The 20,390-nt window shown below is 38.5% G+C and overlaps 1 long non-coding RNA gene and 1 other non-coding gene across 3 annotated transcripts; one reads left to right on the top strand and one right to left on the bottom strand.

The window, feature by feature from the left end:
• Window positions 1–1,202: 1,202 nt before the first annotated feature.
• Window positions 1,203–13,491, bottom strand: LOC127079012 (uncharacterized). 2 transcript variants are annotated; one of them, XR_007787891.1, is made up of 3 exons: window positions 13,027–13,491; window positions 1,435–1,532; window positions 1,203–1,346 (listed from the first exon to the last, which is right to left on the bottom strand). It is a non-coding gene; the product is annotated as an uncharacterized LOC127079012 (long non-coding RNA). The 2 variants fall into 2 exon arrangements; XR_007787890.1 differs by lacking the exon at window positions 13,027–13,491 and adding an exon at window positions 1,703–1,917.
• Window positions 13,492–19,215: 5,724 nt separating this feature from the next.
• On the top strand, window positions 19,216–19,322 carry LOC127116213 (small nucleolar RNA R71). Its single transcript, XR_007801184.1, has one exon. It is a non-coding gene; the product is annotated as a small nucleolar RNA R71 (small nucleolar RNA).
• Window positions 19,323–20,390: the final 1,068 nt, after the last annotated feature.

Raw genomic sequence — 20,390 nt, forward strand, 5'->3', positions numbered from 1 at the left:
CTTAACTTGAAACCGAACCGGCCACCGAAGATGAACCTGTTCGCAAACTGCACAAAGACATAATGCATACCAAAATCAATTTACACTTGACAACATAATACAAAATCAAATAACATTACAATAGCTTGACCAACTAATCCTAACATCTCAATTGCACCAACTAATTAACCTTCACATGTATAGCTTAGCAGTAAATCCCAAATCAAAGAAGGGACCACTTGTATTTTCACTACAGATGCAAGAAAACAGTGACAGAAACCTCACCGGCCATTGCAGCGCCAGACCGGGCAGCAAAACCCTCATGGTAACAGTACAACCTCAGTCAAGTTCAAATGCTTAAATTAGTGATTTGTACTTATGTACAGGAAAGTCAATGGATACAAGTAATGGAAATTAGTCGTGCTTTGGAAGCATCAAACAGCCGGATGGTGTTAACTTAAGCAACTCAGAAGCATCCGTTAAGAGAGAGATCAGTGCGGCATGTGGTGATGAATCTCTTGTTTTGAATAAGTCAACAGATAGATTTACTGAGTCATCCTCCAAGGATAATTTCGGGAACCAATCTGAACATAGGGTAACAAAGGCCAATTTAAACAGACCATTAACTGATAAGAAAAGCAATTCATTGCACAAGAAGGAAAACATACCAGTTCTGGCCAGGTGGAATATGCTTGAAAAATGCCAATCCCTCTTCTAGCAACGGATCATCCTGTGACGAGTGTCCTGTAAACAATGTACCTGATCCTCATCAGCAGCTTCTACCCCAAACCATTCAAAGTCATGTTACATTGACCCGTGGTATGTATCTGTTACAGCTGTGCAGTGGAATTGATGAAAATTCAATTAGAGCATGTGCTCAACTTGTGTTTGCACCAATAGACGAATCTTTTGCCGACGACACTTTTGCTTCCTTCCGGTTTTCGAGTTATTCCATGGGATCCTAAATCAGATGTTCCGGCTATGTCAAGGACATTGGATTTGGCATCAACACTTGAAGTGGGATGTAGTAATGCCCGAGCAGTTGGTGAAATTGGCGATACCTTCGATGAAACTGCAAAGAATTGAATAGCATCAATAACACAAATAAATCTAAGCATCAATCAGACCCAGTTGAAGAAATTAAGGAAGTTTCAAAAAGATTACAAGATGGAAATTTTTTCAGAATTCAAAGAGAAAGTTGTTACAGAAGAATTCACCCTGACTCTCATCGTTGCTTGATTAAACTTTTCCATCAATTCGAATCCATGGGTTCTCCTATGACTGGAAGAGAAAAAATTGATATGGAGTGTCTCTGAGCTGCATGAGATAATCAAAAACGAAATTTGCTTTTGGTCACTCCGAATTCACTGCAGTAAAAGCAAACAGTTAAAATTCGAAAAAGTCCCAAAATGGCATAGAGACAAAACAGAGAGAAAAAGCGTGAGTTCAACATACCTTTTCCAAAACCAAACATCCAAATAGGCCGATCCAAGCTGAGCGCCCTAAAGGATTTTGCAGTTTGCCCCTTTTATCTGAGGAATCAGTTCAAAACCCTAAACAGGGTGAATATAAAAGAGACCTAATCAGAAAGATGGAGGACGATTTTGAAAAAACGAAAACCCTAGATAAAGGAGCGGCGACCACAACGAAAACCCTAGTTCTAACCACCAAAAGAAAAAACCTAATCCAAATAACGGACACGATAAACACAAAAGGGACGAACCTGGTTGCAATCAACGGCGGAGAACTTTGAAACCTAACGAAGGGAGCCCATTGCAAGCTCGCTGCTACCGCCGAATCACCACCAAAGGTGAGTTTTCGCCTTGGATTTTTCCTTTTAAACTTTTTTTTCTTTTCCGCCTTTGCGTGGGAGATATCGATTGAGTGAGAGAGGTACGGTTGAGAGAGCTATTTTAGAAGCAAAGTTTGAAAAAACAATTTTGGGTGGAGTTTGTGAGAGAGGCGCGATGGAGAGAGGGTTTCGGTGAGAAGAGCGTGAAGTCGAGAGCGAGGGAGATTTGAGGAGAATGAGGAAACAGGAGAGAATCTTCGTGAATGGATTTTGAGTGTTTCAAGGAATGTTTCGTTCCCAATTTTCTTTTAATTACTTTTAAGAAAATAGCATTTACCTTTGATATTCCTTGTTATTAATTTTAAGTATTGATAATGTTGTTTAGTGCACCTTTTAATTTCTCTTTGGAAACCCAACAGCCAGCGGCTGGGTTCCTTTGATAATCCAACAGACTTTTATTATTATTATTTTAGTTTCCTTTTTATTTTTATTTTTATTCCAATCTAACATGGTTTATATATTTAAGTTGTTATTTAAATGATAACTAGTCATGAGTGGCCTGGTGGAGAGGAGTGACTTCTAGATCTTTAGGGTAGCGGGTTCAATACTCCTAGGTGTAGTTTTTCTTTCTTTTATTATATTTAGGTTTTATTATTCATATTTCTTTTTTTTTATTTTTTTATTTATTGTTGTTTAATAATATGATTTGTTTTTTTAATTGCATCCTTCATTCAAAAACCATTTTTAAACTATAAAAATCATGCTTTTCTCGATTTAATATCGAGCCCATTTTCACACCCTTGTAAGTCGATTGCTTTTAAGCATCGCCATCAACCTCACATGGCTTACTCTTGGGCCTTCTTACAATGAGCTTTTAAGCAACATCAGCTTTACTTCCAATAGTTTCAAACCTCGGTACCTTAATTATTTTAATCTAATATTCAAATCATTTTTTCTAAATAAAAATTGGAAGAAAAAGGTTACCTGGATGGAATGTCCAGTCGTAATCCCGAATATTAGGCTCAAGCTGTAAGAGCTTGTAAGCCGTTAATATTCGTCTTCTCTTTAATATTCAAAAATCATTTTCTAAATAAAAGTTGGAAGAAAAAGATTACCTGGACGTAATATCCAGTCGTAATCCCGAATATTAGGCTCAAGCTGTAAGAGCTTGTAAGCCATAAATATTCGTCTTCTCTCAAAAACACTTGTAATCATCTCAAAACTTTTTCTAAATAAAGCGTGAAGAAAAAGATTACCTGGATGGAATGTCCAGTCGTAATCCCGAATATTAGGCACAAGCTGTAAGAGCTTGCAAGCCATAAATATTCGTCTTCCCTCCAAAACATTCATAAATATTCGAATCATTTTCTTAGCAATATTGGAAAGAAACAGACTGCCTGGGTGGAATGTCCAGACGTAGTCCCGAGTATTAGACCCAAGCTGTAAGAGCTTGTAGGTCACAAGTACTCGTCTTTCAAACTTCAAAATACCTAATTCATACCTTAATACTTTTTCAATAAAGATGGAAATGGAACATGGTGTATACCATGCACTCCTGAGGCTAGGATTCGAGATGTATATCTCGCTCATCCAAGTTCTCGCCATCACTCAAAATAAATCCAACCAATCAAACTCTTTTTCGCCGCCGTGCGATTAATCAAAAACCTTTTTATAAATGAAAGATATATTGTCTTAAGTGATACAAAACAATGTTCCGGCCACGATTGTTGAGTAGAGATAAATGACGCTTTTCCGAATGTAGATCTATAAATCCGTTCGATGTGTGGTATGCGTCCACTCCTCATCTGTTTTGGGTAAAACAATGTTTTAGTCGATTAATACAATATAGCTTTCGCTAAAATCGACCAACAAACAAACATTTTTCTACCCAGAACTACGTAAGCCTTGATTTCTCTTTTGAGATACGTAGGAGCAGGATTTATAAATCTTGTCAGGCCCATTAATAAAAAAAACTTAGGTTTAGTCCTTCGTTAAAAAATCCAAAAACATTTCTTCTCTCTTTTATTCATTCTTTCCCACCTAATAATTTGAAAAGCCTAATATTTCAAACTAACATTAACGCACACAACTGACCTAATGGTTCCCGTTGAGTACAACGGACGTGAGGGGTGCTAACACCTTCCCCTTGCGTAATCGACTCCCGAACCCGGATATTGGTTGCGATGACCATATCTTATCCTTTCTTTTGTCTTGGGTTTTATCGATATTTCCCCTTTCCTTTTTAGGAATAAATAAAGTTCGGTGGCGACTCTGTTCAGTCCATCATTGCGAGCGTGCGATCGCGCTTCGCTTTGAAGTCGTATCCCCATTTTTTTCGAGGTGCGACAGATGGCGACTCCACTGGGGACAACAAATCCCTAAGTGAGTCAAGCCTAGTTAGGTCGTTTGTGTGCCTTTGTTTGTTTACCTATGTGGCTTTTCTTTATTGTTTTTACTATCTCTATTATCATATTGATATGAATCTGTTATATTGGTTCGATATGCTTGGGTACTTGGGTATTCTGATTGCAAACCTTGTGGGAAAGACTTTTTACCTGAGTCTCGAGTAAAAACATAAGATAGGACGAGGTTGAGTAGTGCGGGTCCGCGAGATGTATTTCTCGTTGGGTCGGTACGAGAACCTCACTTAGAGTAGATTCTTGAGAAGATGTTGTCGCTCGGCAAGTAAGTTGTCGTAAGCTTCGATATTTTCTTTAGGATCCATGACTCTGAGAACCATTTGTAGAACCTTAGTTCTTTGCCCAACTAGGAAAGATGGTTGCGTAGTGTGGGTCTGCGAGATGTATTTCTCGTTAGATCAATGCGAGAACCTCACTTAGAGTAGATTCTTTAGATGGAGTTGATGCCCGGCAAGTAAGTTGCCGCAGGTAGCAAACAGTCTAATGGATCCATGACTCTAGGAACTTTTTCAAAAAAACCTTAGATCATACCTGGTGAGAACCCCGTTTTGGAAAAGCAATCAAATTTATCAGTACCTCGGACTTTTGAACCCGTGTATGAAAAAACAAATGTGCATGGCTTGCATTGCATTCATTCGCATTCCATTGCATTTGCATCTCATCATAACGCATGGACTTCTCCAGACAAAATACCAAAAAAAACTCATCCATCCTTTGTCCGTGAAGCAAAGTGATTCTCAACACGCGTTAGAACAAAGAACCATGTCTCAAGATATGATGGACGAGCTAAGGAAAAGCCAAGAAGCACTGAAGGAGGAACTTAACCTTTTGAAGAGCCAAATGAGATGGGTCTTGGAAACCCTGCAAGTCTTGTTGAGAAAAGAGGGTCACCCAATATACATTGCTGCAACAAAGAGAGCTACAACCCCGCATCCATCCGGTGTTACCTCAAGTCAAGGGAAGTGTTATGTGGCAACTCCTCATTTACCAGTATATGGACCTCCCTCAAGGCGTCATCATCAACATCCTCTGGCTATTGCTCCTCAAAGTCACCAAAACCAGGTTCAAAACAAAAATCAGAATCAGAACAAGAGGAACAAGGATCACAATGACTCGATTCCGGTGCCGTATAGCAAGCTCTACCTGCAATTGATCCAAAATGCTTTGGTGACACCTCGAGCTCTCACGCCTGTGTCACCATACCTGCCATGGTACAATCCAAATGCAACATGTGAATTCCATAAAGGGGCATTGGGACATAACCTAGATTCTTGCTGTGCGCTAAAAGCCTTGGTACGAGGACTGATTAACAAGAAGAGTTTAGTCTTTGAAGAAGATCACCCGAAGATCAAGTGCGAATACCATACTGGAACAATGGGGCACCCCATCGAGGAATGCAAGAGTTTTAAGCTCAAACTGCGAGGATTAATTGACATAAGGTCACCAACACTCAAGGAGGAAGGGTCAAGTACATATACCCTGATTTCTGAGCCAGGAAACGAGAAAGGGAAAGGACCTTTGAGACCCCTCAAGGTTTTGTACCACAAGGAAGATGTCAGGGATGTGGCTAGTGAGCTATCATTGTTTCCTGGTAAGAGCATTGAGATACCGCCTTGGATTTCCAATGTCACGACCTATACCAATGAGAGAAAAGGAGAAGTGAGTAGTGGATCCAAGAGGGCTGCGTTCGACGATGAGATTGAAATAAAAGAATTTGAAGATCATCATGCCAATGTCAAAAAGCTTGTTGATCCAAACCTTCAAGTTTGAAGAAGTCAATTCCCTAAAGTCGGCAATCATTTGGCTGTTTCAACACTTCTTTTGTAGTTTCTTTGCATGTTGCTTGTTATTTGCTTTTAAGCATTGTTGTTTTCTTTGAATTGGTAAGATTAATGAAAGGTTTATGCATCTTTTGAATTGATCCATTCGTATTCACTCGTTTTTCATTTATGTTAAAAAAACAAAAATTCTCCTCTCATTCACTTTTGTTTATCAAACTGTTGTGTTAACAAAGATTGGAGGGAGGATGATGAAAACGAAACACCTGAAATTGTTGTGGTATGCTTTTGAAGAAAACCTTGCCGATGATGTAAGGCATTGTTTCAAATCCCCAAACACTGAAGAGATAAGGAGTTAATCCCTAGTCAACCACTTTGAGCCTAGAAGTTGGTGTTTATTTCGGATCTAAAACCCTTAATCTTAACCTGGGGCAGGGTAGTTGTGTTCAGATAGTTTGATCATGCCTTCGATCTTTCAAAAATCGTCCATATGTACACCCTCCAATTAGGTTCAACCACACGTTACCCTTCACGCACATGTTGAAGTGTCGTAGAAGTTGAGAAAAGCTAAAATTAGTGTTGGTTGATCCTTATCCATCAATAATATGGCAGTCACACCTAAAAAAAAAAAAAAAAAAAAAACAGAAAAAGTCCGCTAAGTCAAATACCACAAAAATGACTTAGGCAAAAGTTAGGGCATCCCGATGGACCGAAAGCTTCAGAGAAGCGGTCCAGGCAAAATTAGGGATAAAGAAAATCAATCAAAAGAGGTCATTAAATCCTCGACAAAAAATATGGTGACTGCCATTTCAAGAAAATTCGTCTTGAATCCTCATCACACCTTCGAACCCTCTTGGAAGTCGAATGCGTGTATTGAATTAACTGAACGTAGGAACTGGAGATCATCAAGAAGAAGGGGTGGGTAAAAAATAAATTTTGAGCCTTATATCCTTTTGTTTCAAAAAAACCGTGAACCAGACCACGTTACAACCCTTAAAAGACCTAATTGAGGCAGGGTTTATTTTGAAGGCATACTATAACAAGGCTGTGTTAACCTGACTCCAAACGATTTTTGTTAATCATTTGATGGCACCAACTTGCATACTGTGAATGACTTGATCACCATTGTGTTCTTATCAATGACTCGTTCACTGTATTTCACCCATTTATATCAATAAACTTTGATTTCAAATTTTTGCATAAACATTGCATTAAAATTACCATTTTTTTTGAATGCACAATCTTATTTGCAAGTCAACACTTAGCGTCAAAGAAATTCCAACAATATACAGTTGAAGAACTTGATGGAGTGAAAGAAGTCTAGTCAAGGGCAAATCACTTTGAGCATCAGTTAATTCGAGCTAATCACTCCATGGTTCAGTTAGCCAAGAGTATTTTGCTTTAAGACTTAGGCTGGGGCAAGCCACCTCAGAGCTCAATGAGTCCAGCTATCCAAAGGACAATCAATCAAGAGTCTACCATTCCAGCATTTGGTTAGTCAAGTTCGGACCGCTGCAAGTTACAAACGCTTGGGGCATGCCATCTCGAGGTAGTCTCATGGCAGGTTGTTTCCAAACCCACTCTCAAGGTTAACATTGCCAAAGTCTCAACAAACTGGGGCAAGATGAGCCACAGAGGGGCAGAACCTCTTTCTTCGTGCTTTCAAACTGCTCAAACAAATTCTGCCATACGTCAACAACTATCGAGTTTAAGACGAGTGCCTGAAAATTATGCTAGCACGATTCATTGATCCTCCAAAAGGATCCATTGGCTAAGTTGTGGCTATCAAGCTGGATAGAATTCTCCTTTGACAACATCTATCACAAATATTTGGTTAAGTTCTCGGTGTTGAGGAATCATGAGCTTCCATAAAAAGCCTTTACAAACTCCCAGTCTGCCCAGTGTCAGCATTCTCGTAATCATGATCATTCATATATCATGCATAAAAGGAAATTCAAATCATGCATAGCCGAAATGTACTTCGTGCTCATTTTGCATTGACTCAGGTCTTGTTGTTGATCCTATATCCTTTGACCTTTGATTCCAGTCTGTATTTGGTGCCCTTAAACCATCATCCGGTTTTTGCAGTCATTTTCAAATCCAACCCAGTTGGCACCTATTAGAAAATTTTCCATTAAGGTTCATTTTCTTTTTGGATTATCCGATGAATTTCCGGATTACTCCTTGGTTTATTGATGAATTTCCATAACTGGTCTGATGTATTTCCAGATGTTTCACCATCTATCTGAGGTGTTCTCTGATGTGTCTATATTCTGATGTATTTCCAGAATTTCCTTGATGTATTACCGGATGTGTCTGTATTCTGTTGTATTTCCGGAATATCACTTGTAATTCCGATGCATTTCCAGAATTTGTTTCTTTTACTCTCTGATGAATTCTCAGACATGTCACTTTTATTCTGACGAAGTTCCAGAACCCCTGTGTCATTCCCTGGAATTGTTTCAAGGCTCATTGGTGTCTCCTAAAAATCAGTTGTTGTTAGGCATTATTCCAAGCTCAGTTGTTACTGGAACTCATTTCAAAGTCCAATTGTTGTTATTCCGGAGTCAGGTCATCCTTGAACCTACTCTGAAGATTCTTTGTTCAATCCTATTCAGGTCTTATATGAACCTGTCATTGAACCTTTTTATTCCGGGGTCAGGCCATCCTTGAACCTGCTCTGAAGAGTTTTTCCTTTCTTTGTTCAATCCCATTCAGGTCTTATACGAACCTGTCATTGAACCATTTTATTCCGGGGTCCGTTCATGCTTGAACCTACTCTGAAGATTCTTTGTTCAATCCTATTCAGGTCTTATATGAACCTGTCATTGAACCTTTTTATTCCGGGGTCAGGTTACACTTGAACCTGCTCTGAAGATCCTTTGTTCAATCCTATTCAGGTCTTATATGAACCTGTCATTGAACCTTTTTATTCCGGGGTCAGGTTACACTTGAACCTGCTCTGAAGATCCTTTGTTCAATCCTATTCAGGTCTTATATGAACCTGTCATTGAACCTTTTTATTCCGGGGTCCGGTCATGCTTGAACCTACTCTGAAGATTCTTTGTTCAATCCTATTCAGGTCTTATACGAACCTGTCATTGAACCTTTTTATTCCGGGGTCCGTTCATGCTTGAACCTACTCTGAAGATTCTTTGTTCAATCCCATTCAGGTCTTATACGAACCTGTCATTGAACCTTTTTATTCCGGGGTCCGTTCATGCTTGAACCTACTCTGAAGATTCTTTGTTCAATCCTATTCAGGTCATGTACGAACCTGTCATTGAACCCTTTTATTCCGGTGTCAGGTCATACTTGAACCTGCTCTGAAGATCTTTTCTCTGTTTGTTCAATCCTATTCAGGTCATGTATGAACCTGTTATTGAACCTCCTTATTCCGGTGTCAGGTCATACATGAACCTGTTCTGAAGAGTTTTCTCCTTGATTATTCCCCGGCGTTGTCAGGTCTTATATGAGCCTGTCATAGCATCTTTTTCTTTATTCGGTTGTATCCCAAGTGTCGTTTATCAAATCTCACTTTGAATACTCCCCAGTGTGTGTCAGATTCTCCAGCAGGATTGGTTTCCCCAGCAAGTTGTTTCTTACCATTTGTCTGTCTCCATGTGGATCATCAGCTTTCCCCACAGATTGGTCTGTCTAGCAGCGCTTCCCGTCAAGGGTCCATCCTATCCCTAGTAGAAGAAAATTAAAAAAAAAAAAGAGTCATGCACCCATGCATATCATATCATATCACATCATGTCATGGGGATTCAGGATCAAAATCCGGGTCTTCTTAGTATTTAATCATCTCCCACTATGATCATATGAAGAGTGTCCTGCTTCATATTCTCTAGTTGAAGATACTTAAATAGGGGCAACTGTCATACCCCGATTTTGACCCTGAAATTTTTCCATTTTTTTCTTTTATTTTTGCATTTTTTGCATACATTCATCAGTATAAAATGGATTTTAATCACTTGACTTTTGTAATTTTTCAATATTTGATTTTAATTTCAAATCAAGTTTAAAGCCAAATTTTCAATTTAATTTTAATTGTTATTTTTACTAATGATTCAAAACTCTAATTAATATTAATTTTCAAATAAATGTTAGAGTTGATATCAAAGTAATTTTAATAAATTATGAATTAATTTGATTTTTAATTTGTTTTTTTACTGATTTGTTATTACTATTTAAATTGATATTTAAATTAGTCTTGGACAATTTCTAAAAATCCATTTTGTAACCAAACATGACCCCGGTTTCCATCCATAATGCATCCCAAATCAAAATAATACATACACATATTTCATAACATTTAGTTTTCAAACATTTCCAAACTCATTTTCATATATACATTGCATATTCATTAACATTTCCAAACTCATTTCATCATACATATCCCACAACAACTCCATTCAAGCACGGAAAGTGTTCGACGAAATGCCTAAAAGAACACTTGTCTCTTATAATATGCTCACTTCTTACACTCGACGTGGAAATGTAGTGGAAGCTTGGAGTTTGTTGAACCACTTGTGTTTGGCATTGATTCAATGTTGAAAAGTGGGAAGCCTCGGATAGCATTGGAGATGGCTTTTGAATATATTGAAGAGGGGATTGTTGCCGAGTCAGGCCACTTTTGTAGCTGCTACTGAGTCATGTATTGGTTTGAGAAAATTGTTGTGTGGAGAATGTGTTCATGCTAAAGTTATCAATTCCAAATTCGAGAAATTGGTTTCTACGCATTACTGTTTTGATATGATAGAAGAGAAGAATGTGTTTCTTGGAATGCTTGGATGTTGGGTTACTCAAATGTTTGCTCTTCTACATCAACTTTGTTATTATGAGAAATGTTTCGATTGGGGTTGTATCCCTAACAGGTTTTCTTTTTCTGCTGTCCTTAAATCGTCATCTATATCAGATCTACACCAGCTCCACAATTTGGTTACAAGAATGGGGTACGAGAATCATGAATCTGTACTAAGCTATCTTGTTATGGCTTATAGTAAAAACGGTTTTATAAATGAAGCTCTTTCGTTTATCCAAGAGTTTAATAGCCCAATCCCTGTAATTCCATCTAACATCATTGCTGGAATCTATAACTAAGCAGCTTTGCAGTTTTGACACTTTTTGGGCAGTGCACTAATTGATATGTGTAGAAAGTGTGGACACACTGAAAATGCAGTGAAAGTTTTGAAGAAATTACAGACAGATATGTTATTACATGAACAACTTTAATTCCTGTCCTCGGTTTAAACAGTTATGCTCGCAGGACAGTAAAGATATTCCGCAACATGCAGGAAGTCCATCAAATTCTGCAGCAGCTCAACTGCGATGCGATAATGTGATGCTGGTCTTAACTTGAAACCGAACCGGCCACCGAAGATGAACCTGTTCGCAAACTGCACAAAGACATAATGCATACCAAAATCAATTTACACTTGACAACATAATACAAAATCAAATAACATTACAATAGCTTGACCAACTAATCCTAACATCTCAATTGCACCAACTAATTAACCTTCACATGTATAGCTTAGCAGTAAATCCCAAATCAAAGAAGGGACCACTTGTATTTTCACTACAGATGCAAGAAAACAGTGACAGAAACCTCACCGGCCATTGCAGCGCCAGACCGGGCAGCAAAACCCTCATGGTAACAGTACAACCTCAGTCAAGTTCAAATGCTTAAATTAGTGATTTGTACTTATGTACAGGAAAGTCAATGGATACAAGTAATGGAAATTAGTCGTGCTTTGGAAGCATCAAACAGCCGGATGGTGTTAACTTAAGCAACTCAGAAGCATCCGTTAAGAGAGAGATCAGTGCGGCATGTGGTGATGAATCTCTTGTTTTGAATAAGTCAACAGATAGATTTACTGAGTCATCCTCCAAGGATAATTTCGGGAACCAATCTGAACATAGGGTAACAAAGGCCAATTTAAACAGACCATTAACTGATAAGAAAAGCAATTCATTGCACAAGAAGGAAAACATACCAGTTCTGGCCAGGTGGAATATGCTTGAAAAATGCCAATCCCTCTTCTAGCAACGGATCATCCTGTGACGAGTGTCCTGTAAACAATGTACCTGATCCTCATCAGCAGCTTCTACCCCAAACCATTCAAAGTCATGTTACATTGACCCGTGGTATGTATCTGTTACAGCTGTGCAGTGGAATTGATGAAAATTCAATTAGAGCATGTGCTCAACTTGTGTTTGCACCAATAGACGAATCTTTTGCCGACGACACTTTTGCTTCCTTCCGGTTTTCGAGTTATTCCATGGGATCCTAAATCAGATGTTCCGGCTATGTCAAGGACATTGGATTTGGCATCAACACTTGAAGTGGGATGTAGTAATGCCCGAGCAGTTGGTGAAATTGGCGATACCTTCGATGAAACTGCAAAGAATTGAATAGCATCAATAACACAAATAAATCTAAGCATCAATCAGACCCAGTTGAAGAAATTAAGGAAGTTTCAAAAAGATTACAAGATGGAAATTTTTTCAGAATTCAAAGAGAAAGTTGTTACAGAAGAATTCACCCTGACTCTCATCGTTGCTTGATTAAACTTTTCCATCAATTCGAATCCATGGGTTCTCCTATGACTGGAAGAGAAAAAATTGATATGGAGTGTCTCTGAGCTGCATGAGATAATCAAAAACGAAATTTGCTTTTGGTCACTCCGAATTCACTGCAGTAAAAGCAAACAGTTAAAATTCGAAAAAGTCCCAAAATGGCATAGAGACAAAACAGAGAGAAAAAGCGTGAGTTCAACATACCTTTTCCAAAACCAAACATCCAAATAGGCCGATCCAAGCTGAGCGCCCTAAAGGATTTTGCAGTTTGCCCCTTTTATCTGAGGAATCAGTTCAAAACCCTAAACAGGGTGAATATAAAAGAGACCTAATCAGAAAGATGGAGGACGATTTTGAAAAAACGAAAACCCTAGATAAAGGAGCGGCGACCACAACGAAAACCCTAGTTCTAACCACCAAAAGAAAAAACCTAATCCAAATAACGGACACGATAAACACAAAAGGGACGAACCTGGTTGCAATCAACGGCGGAGAACTTTGAAACCTAACGAAGGGAGCCCATTGCAAGCTCGCTGCTACCGCCGAATCACCACCAAAGGTGAGTTTTCGCCTTGGATTTTTCCTTTTAAACTTTTTTTTCTTTTCCGCCTTTGCGTGGGAGATATCGATTGAGTGAGAGAGGTACGGTTGAGAGAGCTATTTCAGAAGCAAAGTTTGAAAAAACAATTTTGGGTGGAGTTTGTGAGAGAGGCGCGATGGAGAGAGGGTTTCGGTGAGAAGAGCGTGAAGTCGAGAGCGAGGGAGATTTGAGGAGAATGAGGAAACAGGAGAGAATCTTCGTGAATGGATTTTGAGTGTTTCAAGGAATGTTTCGTTCCCAATTTTCTTTTAATTACTTTTAAGAAAATAGCATTTACCTTTGATATTCCTTGTTATTAATTTTAAGTATTGATAATGTTGTTTAGTGCACCTTTTAATTTCTCTTTGGAAACCCAACAGCCAGCGGCTGGGTTCCTTTGATAATCCAACAGACTTTTATTATTATTATTTTAGTTTCCTTTTTTATTTTTATTTTTATTCCAATCTAACATGGTTTATATATTTAAGTTGTTATTTAAATGATAACTAGTCATGAGTGGCCTGGTGGAGAGGAGTGACTTCTAGATCTTTAGGGTAGCGGGTTCAATACTCCTAGGTGTAGTTTTTCTTTCTTTTATTATATTTAGGTTTTATTATTCATATTTCTTTTTTTTTATTTTTTTATTTATTGTTGTTTAATAATATGATTTGTTTTTTTAATTGCATCCTTCATTCAAAAACCATTTTTAAACTATAAAAATCATGCTTTTCTCGATTTAATATCGAGCCCATTTTCACACCCTTGTAAGTCGATTGCTTTTAAGCATCGCCATCAACCTCACATGGCTTACTCTTGGGCCTTCTTACAATGAGCTTTTAAGCAACATCAGCTTTACTTCCAATAGTTTCAAACCTCGGTACCTTAATTATTTTAATCTAATATTCAAATCATTTTTTCTAAATAAAAATTGGAAGAAAAAGGTTACCTGGATGGAATGTCCAGTCGTAATCCCGAATATTAGGCTCAAGCTGTAAGAGCTTGTAAGCCGTTAATATTCGTCTTCTCTTTAATATTCAAAAATCATTTTCTAAATAAAAGTTGGAAGAAAAAGATTACCTGGACGTAATATCCAGTCGTAATCCCGAATATTAGGCTCAAGCTGTAAGAGCTTGTAAGCCATAAATATTCGTCTTCTCTCAAAAACACTTGTAATCATCTCAAAACTTTTTCTAAATAAAGCGTGAAGAAAAAGATTACCTGGATGGAATGTCCAGTCGTAATCCCGAATATTAGGCACAAACTGTAAGAGCTTGCAAGCCATAAATATTCGTCTTCCCTCCAAAACATTCATAAATATTCGAATCATTTTCTTAGCAATATTGGAAAGAAACAGACTGCCTGGGTGGAATGTCCAGACGTAGTCCCGAGTATTAGACCCAAGCTGTAAGAGCTTGTAGGTCACAAGTACTCGTCTTTCAAACTTCAAAATACCTAATTCATACCTTAATACTTTTTCAATAAAGATGGAAATGGAACATGGTGTATACCATGCACTCCTGAGGCTAGGATTCGAGATGTATATCTCGCTCATCCAAGTTCTCGCCATCACTCAAAATAAATCCAACCAATCAAACTCTTTTTCGCCGCCGTGCGATTAATCAAAAACCTTTTTATAAATGAAAGATATATTGTCTTAAGTGATACAAAACAATGTTTCGGCCACGATTGTTGAGTAGAGATAAATGACGCTTTTCCGAATGTAGATCTATAAATCCGTTCGATGTGTGGTATGCGTCCACTCCTCATCTGTTTTGGGTAAAACAATGTTTTAGTCGATTAATACAATATAGCTTTCGCTAAAATCGACCAACAAACAAACATTTTTCTACCCAGAACTACGTAAGCCTTGATTTCTCTTTTGAGATACGTAGGAGCAGGATTTATAAATCTTGTCAGGCCCATTAATAAAAAAAACTTAGGTTTAGTCCTTCGTTAAAAAATCCAAAAACATTTCTTCTCTCTTTTATTCATTCTTTCCCACCTAATAATTTGAAAAGCCTAATATTTCAAACTAACATTAACGCACACAACTGACCTAATGGTTCCCGTTGAGTACAACGGACGTGAGGGGTGCTAACACCTTCCCCTTGCGTAATCGACTCCCGAACCCGGATATTGGTTGCGATGACCATATCTTATCCTTTCTTTTGTCTTGGGTTTTATCGATATTTCCCCTTTCCTTTTTAGGAATAAATAAAGTTCGGTGGCGACTCTGTTCAGTCCATCATTGCGAGCGTGCGATCGCGCTTCGCTTTGAAGTCGTATCCCCATTTTTTTCGAGGTGCGACACAGGGATTATGCAGAACTTAATTATAAGTGCAGTAAATAACACAAGTAATTGTTCACCCAGTTCAGTCCAACATGACCTACATCTGGGGGCTACCAAGCCAGGGAGGAAATCCACTATTAGTAGTATCAATTCAAAGCTAAACTCACCCGTTTACAACTTATCACTTAATCCCTACCCAATGCAATTTCAATCTTAATCTAAGATCAGAGTTCCTACTCACTCCCCCTCAATCACCTCAGTGATATTAAAAACACTTTGAAGTCACACTTCAAAAACAACTCTTGGTTATGCTTCACAGCTTAAACCAAGATACACAGCACTCACGCTTAAAAGCTTTGAGTGACACAACACTTACAACTCAATGAACACCCTATGCCAAAGCAATCATCTATTTGATAATGACTTGGCTTACAAGATACGTCTAATTCTAGACTCACAAAAATACAGCAGTGAAGTAAGATGGACACACTAAATCTTCACGCCTCAAAATCCCTGAAACTGAATGGAGGAATGCCTTCCTTTTTATATTGCAGCACCTGGGCTTTTGCACCTGTATTTTCCTGAATTTTAGGTCACATACGTTCCCTTAAATTCAATATTTAGGTTGCTAACAAATAGGCTATTTGTTAGGTTCATTGAATGTAGCTTGGTTGTTGATTTCCTGAATTTTCTCTAAGCTGTTGACTTCCTAAAGAATAGCCTGAGAAAGCTGTAACAGAAAACTGAACAACCTACAATTTAGCATATGCTGTCAGGCATGAATGTCACGACATTCAGCTTGACATCAAGGTCCATATGCTGAGTCTGTTTTCCCAGAAAACAGACTGTACAAATCTGCTGACCTGTACATGATCAATATGACCATACTACAGTACCAGATTACATTAGTAAATGTCAAAGTGTCCAACTTAACATTTACACAGTTGGCCTTAGGTTAGTTCTGTAATTCTCTTGAAGAACAAACTAACTAATATGCTGAAGTATAGCAGAACACCACTCTGCCCAATCTTCAGTAGCTGCTGTCAATGATGAATGTCACAACATCCAGTTTGACATTCAATCAGTAGGCCTTATGCCAGGTCTGGTTCTTCCTTGATAACCAGACTGCAAGTGAATACTAAGTTCTAACAGAGCTTCTGTTCCTCAGTATCTGTTGACAGGTATGAATGTCACAGCATTCAATAATCCTGTGTTAGCTAGTCCTGCAGTAACTACAATGTAGTTACATATACATGTCATGACATCAGTCAAGACATTTGTGTTTTACCATACAATGCAGCCAATTAAACACCTACACAGGAGCATTGCACAAGCCAAACAACATTCGTCTATAAGCGAAGGTGCCAAAAGGACACGTGAATGTTGTCTTTTCTTGGTCATCAGGATGAATTGGTATTTGAAAGAAGCCTGAGTAACCGTCTAGATAGCAGAAATGAGAATGTTTTGCTAATCGTTCTAACATCTGGTCAATGAATGGTAAAGGAAAATGATCTTTTTGGGTTGCTTTGTTTAGTTTCCTATAGTCAATGCACATTCTCCATCCCGATTCGATTCGTTTGGTTATAGTTTCTCCTTTTTCATTTTCGATAACTGTTATACCTCCTTTCTTTGGTATTACGTGTACAAGACTAACCCATTTGCTATCAGATATAGGATATATGATACCTGCCTCTAATAACTTGGTTACTTCCTTCTTCACTACCTCACTCAGGATCGGGTTTAGTCTCCTCTGATGTTCCCTAGAAGTTTTACAGTCTTCTTCTAGCATGATGCGGTGCATACAAATAGAAGGACTTATTCCTTTAAGATCGGTGATGTTGTACCCTAGTGCGGTTGGATATTTTCTTAAGATATGCAGGAGTTTTTCGGTTTCGAGTTTTCCTAGGTCTGCATTAACTATTACTGGTCGTTCAAGTTCTAAGTCTAGGAATTCATATCTCAGATTTTTGGGAAGTGTTTTCAGGTCTAGGGTTGGTTTCTTAAGGCATTGCGTAGGGTCCGGTGTTATTGCTAAACATTGGTTGAGTTTGTCTTCTACACGATAGTCAGACAATTTGTCATTTTCTAACTCTGTTTCTTTTATGCATTCATCGATGATATCCATGAAGTAACATGTGTCTTCTATTGCAGGTGCTTTCAAAAATTGGGAGAGAATGAACTCAATTTTCTCTTCTCCTACTTCGAAAGTGAGTCGTCCTCGTTTTACGTCTATGATTGCACCGGCGGTTGCTAAGAATGGTCTTCCCAATATAATGGGTGTAACTTCATCTTCTCTAATGTCCATAATTATAAAATCAGTTGGAATGTAGAATTGACCTATGCGCACGGGAACATTTTCAAGAATTCCTACAGGATATCTAACAGAACGATCTGCTAGTTGCACAGACATTTTAGTTGGTCTTAATTCTCCCATTTCTAGTTTCTTGCATATGGATAAAGGCATAACACTAATACCGACTCCTAAATCGCATAAGGTTTTATCTATGACAAATTTTCCTATGTGACATGATATAGAGAAACTACCTGGATCTTTAAGTTTATGAGGCATATTCTGGATTATAGCGCTACATTCAGCAGTGAGTGTAACAGTTTCGCTATCTTCAAGTTTCCTTTTATTAGAAAGAATTTCTTTTAAGAACTTAGCATATGAGGGCATCCGCGTAATAGCTTCTGTAAACGGAATTGTGACGTTTAATTGTTTCAGTAGGTCAACAAATTTTTTAAATTGGCCCGCATCTTTGGTTTTAATAAGCCTTTGAGGGTAAGGGATAGGTGGTTTATAAGGTGGTGGAGGTACATAAGGTTCTTTCTTTTCTACGGTTTCCTTATTACTCTCTTCCTTTTTCTTAGGTTTACTTTCTTCCTCAGTTGACTTTTTAGAGTTTTGGTTTTCAGTTCTTGGATCTACTGGTCCTTCCACTTCCGTTCCACTTCTTAGTATGATTGCATGAGTGTGGCTTTTCGGGTTAGGTTGGGGCTGTCTAGAAAATGTACCAGTTGGGGCAGCAGTAGGCGCTTGTTGTTGAGCTACTTGTGATATTTGTGTTTCCAGCATTTTGTTATGGGTAGCCAGGGCATCTACTTTACTTGCTAGTTGTTTGATTTGTTCGTTAGTGTGTATATTCTGGTTTAAGAAATCGTTATTGGTTTGCAGTTGAGAAACTATGAAGTTCTCCATCATTATTTCCAAGTTGGATTTCCTAGGAACATTATTGTTAGGTGTAGATGGGGTCGGCTTTTGATATCCAGGAGGTATAGATGGGGCTTGATTTGGAGCTTGTCCTGGTGCGTATAAAGCATTATTACTCTTATATGAAAAATTAGGATGATTCTTCCAGTTTGAGTTATAGGTGTGCGAGTAGGGATTTCCTTGAGCATAATTCACTTGCTCTGCTTGGATTCTTGTTAGGAGTTGACAATCTGCAGGAGTGTGACCTTGGATTCTACAGACTTCGCAATTCTGAGTTGCGACAACCACGGTGGTTGGAGGTGATACATTCAAACTTTCAATTTTCTGGGCAAGGGCTTCCACTTTTGCATTAACATGATCAAGGCTACTTATCTCATACATGCCACTTTTCGTTTGAGGTTTCTCTACCATTGCTCGATCGCTTCCCCACTGATAATGATTTTGGGCCATGCTTTCGATAAGTTGATAAGCATCGGCATAAGGTTTATCCATAAGTGCACCACCTGCTGCGGCGTCTATTGTTAACCTTGTGTTGTACAAGAGACCATTATAGAAGGTATAAATCACTAACCAGTCCTCTAAACCATGGTGTGGACAAAGTCTCATCATGTCTTTGTATCTTTCCCATGCTTCGAAAAGAGACTCGTTATCTTTCTATTTAAATCCATTTATCTGGGCTCTCAACATAGCTGTTTTGCTCGGAGGAAAATATCGGGCAAGAAAGACTTTCTTCAACTCATTCCATGTTGTGACTGAGTTGGAAGGAAGAGACTGAAGCCATCTTCTAGCTTTATCTCTTAACGAGAAAGGAAAAAGACGAAGTCGAATTGCCTCTGAAGTGACACCATTAGCTTTAACAGTATCAGCGTATTGGACAAATACGGATAAATGAAGGTTTGGATCCTCGGTGGGATTTCCAGAGAATTGATTCTGTTGCACTGCCTGTAGCAGCGAAGGCTTAAGTTCGAAGTTGTTTGCTTCGATTGCGGGTGGAGCAATACTCGAATGCGGCTCATCTTGCGATGGAGCGGCGTAATCTCGAAGAGCACGAGCTGGTTCTGCCATCTCGGGTATCGGTGAAGGAAGAAGATTTTTGAGATCAGGAATTTCGATAGGAGGGAGATTGTTTGCAGCACGATATTCCCGAATTCGTCGTAAGACTCGGAGATATAGTTCGATGTCGTTGATTCGTAAGTAAAACGGCTCGCCTTGTGAGCGAGTGTGTGGCATACAAATCAACGAAAGAAGAAGAAATAAGAATTGCCTTAGTCTCTACAGCGTAACAGAAGAGTTACGATATCGACTAAATAAAAGTCCCCGGCAACGGCGCCAAAAACTTGATCGCGACTTTATGAGTCGATTGGGGTACTAACTGCAAGTGCACAGTTCTATCGCGTAGTTTTAAAAGATATCGATCCCACATGGACTTATGAATCGATATACCGTTTTCTAAGGTTACTTCGTAAAGCTAAGGCGGATGATACTTTGATTGTTTGGGGGAAAAGTTAAAACTAAAATAAGATCTAGGTTAAATATCAATTAAGCGGATATCGGTATATAGTTCGTCGTAATTAGGGAATCAAGTCTTCGTTGGTTTCTTGATTTTAAAATAAATCTTTTCAGTGGACACCATTGATTAAAAGTCTTCTCTCAAACTCTCGCTCTGTTGAATAGACCATGACTTTAAATTAACGTAGCTGTCACTTATTAGTTAAGTCCAAAATCACTTTTTGAAAACAATAGAATCTATATAAA

This window comes from Lathyrus oleraceus, chromosome 1, assembly GCF_024323335.1.
Source record: "Lathyrus oleraceus cultivar Zhongwan6 chromosome 1, CAAS_Psat_ZW6_1.0, whole genome shotgun sequence".
NCBI classification, from domain to species: Eukaryota; Viridiplantae; Streptophyta; class Magnoliopsida; order Fabales; family Fabaceae; genus Lathyrus; species Lathyrus oleraceus.